Genomic DNA, 6,699 nt, shown 5'->3' on the forward strand with positions numbered 1-6,699 from the left:
TTGACGAGTGGTAAAGGCTAATGCAGTGATGTCTCTAATGTCTTTATAAGACCATAAAAATAAAGCACTTCCTGGCCTCTCTTTAATTGCTATGAGGGATGGGATGGGGAAGTCTCAGCTCTACCTGACTACTGAACGAGGCCCCTACGTCCTTGCTGCTTGATTTTTAAGGGGATTTTCTTATCGACCATGATGCTGGTAACATGGACACGGATGGGAGGAACTGAAGGAAGTTCTTATTGCTGTTCTGCTTCGGACTAAAGCTGAGAATCAAAATTGTGAAAGAATGTAGAATTTGTAATCTTCATTGATCATTGAAGATGGAGATGAATGGAGAATGACAGAATGGACTGTAGGAGGAAAAATCAACAGTCAATGTAAAGCATAAATGTGCTATTTTTTTTCTCAATTAAAAACTCATTAAAATTTTTCCTGTGAAAGAAAGCACAGATGGAGATTGGATTTTTAGTGACACAGCAGGAAAATGAAAAAATGTTATGCTTCCCTAAGGTACCATAAGCCGAAGTCTTTAAAATGCACAAAGTAGTGAAGTTACCATCGTTGGAGAGGAAAACGTTTTTATTTCAGAAGATGCTTGTCTGAAGAAACAGGCTCCAACTTTTAACATAAATAAACACAGTAATAAATACAACATTTAAACAAAGAGAAAAACTGTTTTGTTTTATTTCTATCCTGTTTTTTTCCTCTTTTTTTTTTTTTTTTTTTTTTTTTTGATAAACACACCACCATCGATATAACACCTGAATAAATGGGTAGATGGACTTCTTGGAACAATTAATGTCAATATTTGTTTTGAAGCGAGATAGCATCAGACCAGCATGAATCATGAATGAAGGAACATTGGAAAAAACATTATTTGCTCAACAGATATGGATGATGACAAAATGTTAAACATTACAATTGATACTTTAATTTCTTTATAGTTGATCTAGCAGTTTCGGTCAAGAATATTTAAAATGTCACTGCTCCATTCACACATCTGATATGCTGTTTGAAAATGTGTAGTGATTTCAGGCATTATGACTTTGTTTATTATAAAATGTAGTTATCCTTTGGGACTTATGAGCTTTTGAGCCCAGATTCTAACTTTTTCTCATTTTGCTGATGAGTCTGCGGGGTTGGGGATTATATTGTGACTAAACTTGCCACACTACAGGAGCTGTATAACAGTTGCCTTTTATGTACTGGGTTTTATCAGTGGGTGAATGAATGAAAGAAGAGTCAAAAGCAGCCCCTAAGCTTTTCATAATGTGTCCCGAGAGGAGACAAAGGCCGGCATTCACTGCTGGGTGTCGATAAAACCTATCATTAGCCTGCCATTGGTGGTATTACTGACACACACACAAACACACTTACACACACATATGGAAAGTGCAATAGGCAACTCATTCCTGTACACATTTTCTATTTCACATGCACACATAAATATTCTTGTGTGTGCCTGAAGTAAAAGAAAAGGCCATGCTCAGTTTGAATTGAGTAAAAGCAGAGGAGTGGACCCCCTACAGCTTTCCCATCAGAGCAGAACTCTCACAGACTTGCACACCTGGGGCATCCATACCCAGCTATACATTGTGGATGCATTTATGCTCCATCATGTATGTTACCATCACTAAGACTCATTTAAGCAGCTGTTGATGAAGAATTCAAAACGGTTAAATACAGAATGTCTGGTGTTAATTTACAAAGTTTATGTAAAAAAGTTCTATGCAAACTAAAAGAAGTAAAGACACATAGTGTCAATTTTGGTTGTTTTCACAGTAAGTCCTACCAATATATATATATATATATATATATATATATATATATATATATATATATATATATATATATAATCTGTTCTCTAATTAAGACACCATGATACAGTCATTTTAACTTTTAAAAGGTTTTCATCCACAGTTTTTTTTTTTTTTTTTTATATTAAGCATTACTATCTGAGATTAAACCTAGGCAGTATTAATCAGCGTCAACTTCAGTCAGCTTGAAGCTGGATGCTGCGTGAAGACCGAGGTTCTTGTTTTTTTCTGGACGGGGAGGGGCTTACACGGCAACCGCTGCTGCTAACAGGAAGTTAACTGCACGTTCATTCACGTTAATCACCAAAAGTCTTTAATATCACTCAAGAAGTCTCTAAACTTGTTGATAGTCATGGTTTTCTTTAAAAAAAAAAAAAAAACTCACTAGAAGGGTCTGAAAAGTGTCTAAATATCGTGCCAAAATTGTTAAGTTAGTAACAGAGGCCTTCTGTGTGCATCAGTGTTATTTGTGTACCAGGAAATTGTGCACTGACAAATGTTCTATAGTTAAATGCATTAATTTATTTGCAATTAATTTTTAACAGTTAACATATTGAAGTCCCACCCCTAACACACACACCCACACATTTACACACACACACACACATGCCAGTTCTTTAAATTGATTATGTATATATATATATATATATATATATATATATATATATATATATATATATATATATATATATATATATATATATATATTCACAAAGTGTTATTACACCTGCACATCAGTCATTGTGTTTCAAAGTAGTTTAGTTCAGTCAAGCAGCCCAGCAGACTGCCAAATTCCTTTCAAGTGCCTAAAAGCAGTGAAAATGGCAGCAGCAGCAGCCAGCTATCTTGATGATGGAACTCCTCGTTTACAGTAGTAATACTGGTGTCCCAGAATTAATGGGCTATTGACTTATTGATGATGAAATGCAGCACTTTTTTACATTAACTTAACACGACAGGAGTAAAATTGGGTTGAGAACTGTAGTTGGGTCTTCTATTAGCATTCTTATGTGTGTTTGTGTGGGGGGCGGGGTGAGGACAGGACAGCTCTGCTGTCTGGATTCTAAGTAGATGATGGACCATAGCTCGTATTCCCATTCCCTCTCATTAGCCCAGCCCCCTGAGAATGTATGAGGTTACTCACCTTCCCTTTCTCCCAGCTGAACACCAAGCGTCTGATAAGGGTCATTAGCCTCGCTACTTGGAACAAATGGCTTTCGATAGCATCTCAGCTAAACTACAAGAGAGGCAGATTAACCCCTTGATCCTCAGAGGATATCATGCTAAAATGTTTGTAAAGAATTGTATGTGTTAGACTAGCCTACTAGTTTGTTTTGTTCAGCAGATTTTGGTAGTCTTCTTTGGGCTTTGGAATGTCATTGCACTTCAGCTAAAAATTGCATTTGTTTGCTTGAAAAACAAAAAGCACAAAGGGAGAGGTGGGAAGTGGATCAAAGCAGATGTAGGTTTTGCTCGGCAGATAGTCGCTGGGGTCCTGCTTTTTTTTTTTTTTTTCGTTCTCTTTTTTTTAGTCTATATATATATATATATATATGTGTGTGTGTGTGTGTGTGTGTGTGTGTGTGTGTGTGTGTGTGTGTGTGTGTGTGTACACACCATGCATTTGCCTCCTCACATTACCAACCTGAATATTATCAGGATCGTGAAAGAGAGTAAAGGCAGCCAGATTAATCTCCTCTTTTGAAGTTGCTTCCATAGTAAAACATATGTGATTTCACATGCACTTAATGCTCCCTGGTTAGTGTTGAGCATTGCAGAGGTGTTTATTTTAATATATTTCACCCCGCTTCTTGTCTTTCTGTAAGTTAATGACATAAAACCCTGCAAAAGAACTTCCGGAGGTCTAGCGTCTTTCACACACATTTGGCAGCAAACAAGATGATAAAATGAAGATTTTGTAACTCTGGAGGAAAAAAGGAATGATAAGGAGAAATAATAGCGTAGAAAACTGAAGATGTTTTTATTTCCTATCAAAGTTCTTTCCTTGTCATAAGGTTTGTGGCCTATTGGTTGGGGGGTGGGGGGGGGGGGTGGCTAAGATGTCTGCTTTGAGCAGAGGGACACGCCCAGAGGATGGATATAATTAAGACTAGAGCTTTTTTTTTTTTTTTTTTTTTTTTTTAATGGAGGGTGTTTTGGTAACTTTTCTGGGTGGTCTAGCTCTGCATGTCTCCTCTAGTTTTTATTACAAACTGACACAATATGTTAAGAACACACAAACACACTGACAAAGAACAAAGATTAACATATGTATTGCAACACAAATGTAGGCATGAGAACAGTCGTGTCACTCGTTCTGTGCTCTGGTACCTCTGCTGGTTGTTTGGACGTGGCACTGTGGAACTGATCAAAGCAGTTGGAAGACATTCATTGATGTTCGCTTAAACACAACTGCTTTGTTTTAGTAAGAACAACCCAGAACAATCAGTGTGTCCTGCGTTTCATCACCCAACTAACTTCAGTCTTCATCTAAGCCTGTATTTAGGTACTGAATAGATGCCAGATGATCCAGAGAGGGTTTACATTTATGTATTGTAACCATAAAAACATAAATATTTCTCTTGTATATGTATGTAGTTATTGTCTTAAGGCAACCGAAGCATCTGTGACAAAAGGACAGGATTACTCAGTGAAGAGTCATCTTCTCTTATCCTCCTGTATTGTACGCTTTAACACTTTGTGGGCCAGTGGAAGTAGAAGTTCGGAATTGATCTTAAATTAGAACAGAGAAAAATGTTCTAATTTAAAACTGCTTTTTTTTTTCATCCTGTGACTGTATGTTGTGGCATCCAGCACTCTGCTTTGTAATCCTTCTTGTGTAGCACCAGGCAGTTGCTCGTGAAGAGTTTGTCAAAAACTTCAAATCCATCTTTTTTTTTTTTTTAAAGCATCTTTTTTTGTGGGGGAAAAAAAAGAACAACTGCAATACCAGCCGATCCCACAACAAAGGCTTTTTGAACAATCCTGATTAAAAGCGTCTTATAAATATATAAACACCATGTGTTCCATCAAACCCGCTAATATCTGTTAATTTGCTCCATTTTATTTGTTCCTCTCCTTTTTCTTTTACCGCGTTCAATTAGTCATTTGGAAGTACACAGATCTTTACTGTTGCTTTTTTTTTTTTTTTTAAAACACAGGGGTGGTCCCTTTTTTTCTTATTTATTTAAAGGTACTGGGAAAATAAATTGGTGAATATGCTCTGGCTTTTAATGATAAAGGTACCTTAACTGTTCCCAACATGTTTGGTTATTGAATCACTAAAAGAAATGGAACATCAGGAGTGAAATAAAGACTGCAAAGAGAAAATGGAGAGAAATGAATCAGGAAATTGTTGGAAAAAAAACTGCAGTATAGCATAGAAATTAGCAGTAACCGAAGGATACATTAGCTCGTCCGGACAGAAAAAAAAAGGAAATTGCAGAGGTGAACTTTTATAAAGGAAGTTCTTACTAAGCATAAAAGGTTTAATTTCACCGTCGGTAGTGAGCGGCTTTCCTGTGCTGCCTTATTTCACTGTATTTAAGATCAAAGTAAAGTATGAACAATTGCTGCAATTTTTCTTGCAGCCAAGGTCAATCATTGTTCTTTCTCTGTGAATTCAGATCCGGCACAGAGGAGTCCAGTGGAACTATATTTGACTTGCCCATCTATTTTAACAACCCACCTTTTCATAACTGTGTAGATGAATCCCCCCCCCCCCCCCCCCCAATCCTCCCAGCCCCCCCTCCCTTTGTTTTTCTGTGTAGTTTCAATTATAAGTAGATCTTTATAGTCTACACATAATTACTTGGAATTTCTATGTCCATTTATATCAGCTATGCTGTTTTTCTTGTACATGAGTTTATTGGAATTATATGGATTTAAATAATACATATAACTGTGTGTATGTCAGAGAAAAAGAGATTGATATTTGTGCTAAAAGGCTGATAAGTTTTTGAAAAATTACAATTTGCAACAAGCTCAATGCTGGAACCAGTGATGTTACATGGGGTAAAAGTGGAACTGGCTCAGATATGCATATTATGCTTAAACACAAAACATTAAGACTTCTAGTTATCTTTAGTAGCATGCGCTTGTACTTGCCACGTCTAATTATTACCATTTGCTGGAGTTTTTGCCCAGGGACAAGAAGATCTTAAACTAAAAGAGATGGAACGAAAAGGGACTGAGAGAAAACTTAAAACTATGAACAGCAGGGTGCTTAAAGAAATCATTAATGCAGCTAAAGTGGCTTAAAAAAAACCTGTAATGAATATGACTTCCAGAGGAACTTTCATGTGCTTATTGACCACAAATGAACTAGCAGATTTCAGAGTGCGCAGTATGACTCATTATCTGTCACAATGGGAGACCAAACGGCTCTCGAATCAAAGAAAACATAAGTGGATACAAAGAGAAAACTATTGGGAAAAACTGAGATGATTCAACACCAAACATATAAATAATATTATTCATAATAACATGGGTGTATGTCTTGTACATTTGTCAAAAAAACGTAGGTCTTGATTTACTAAAAAGAAAGAAAACCTATTTGTTTAAATCTGGCTCAAGGGAAAGTTTGATCACAAAACTCAACATTTAATTTTTCAGTAAATTATTATTTTTTATATCAATATTTTCAATAAATGTGCCAAGAAAATATTTTCGTAATGTCTAGCGTTAGTTTAATATTAGAAAGGCAACACCAGTAACCTCTGTTGCAATGATTTTTTTCTTTTTCTCGCTCCATCTGGTCAACTTATGATTTCACACTCAAAAATTCTTTTTGATGATTCATTCTCTCAGCGCACATCCCCTACTCAACCTCATCGTGCTGTGGGCATGTCAGAAGCAGCTCGACAGTCTATAATGCATTAGT

Source organism: Telmatherina bonti (genome assembly GCF_933228915.1).
Source record: "Telmatherina bonti genome assembly, chromosome: 8".
In the NCBI taxonomy this organism is placed as follows: Eukaryota; Metazoa; Chordata; class Actinopteri; order Atheriniformes; family Telmatherinidae; genus Telmatherina; species Telmatherina bonti.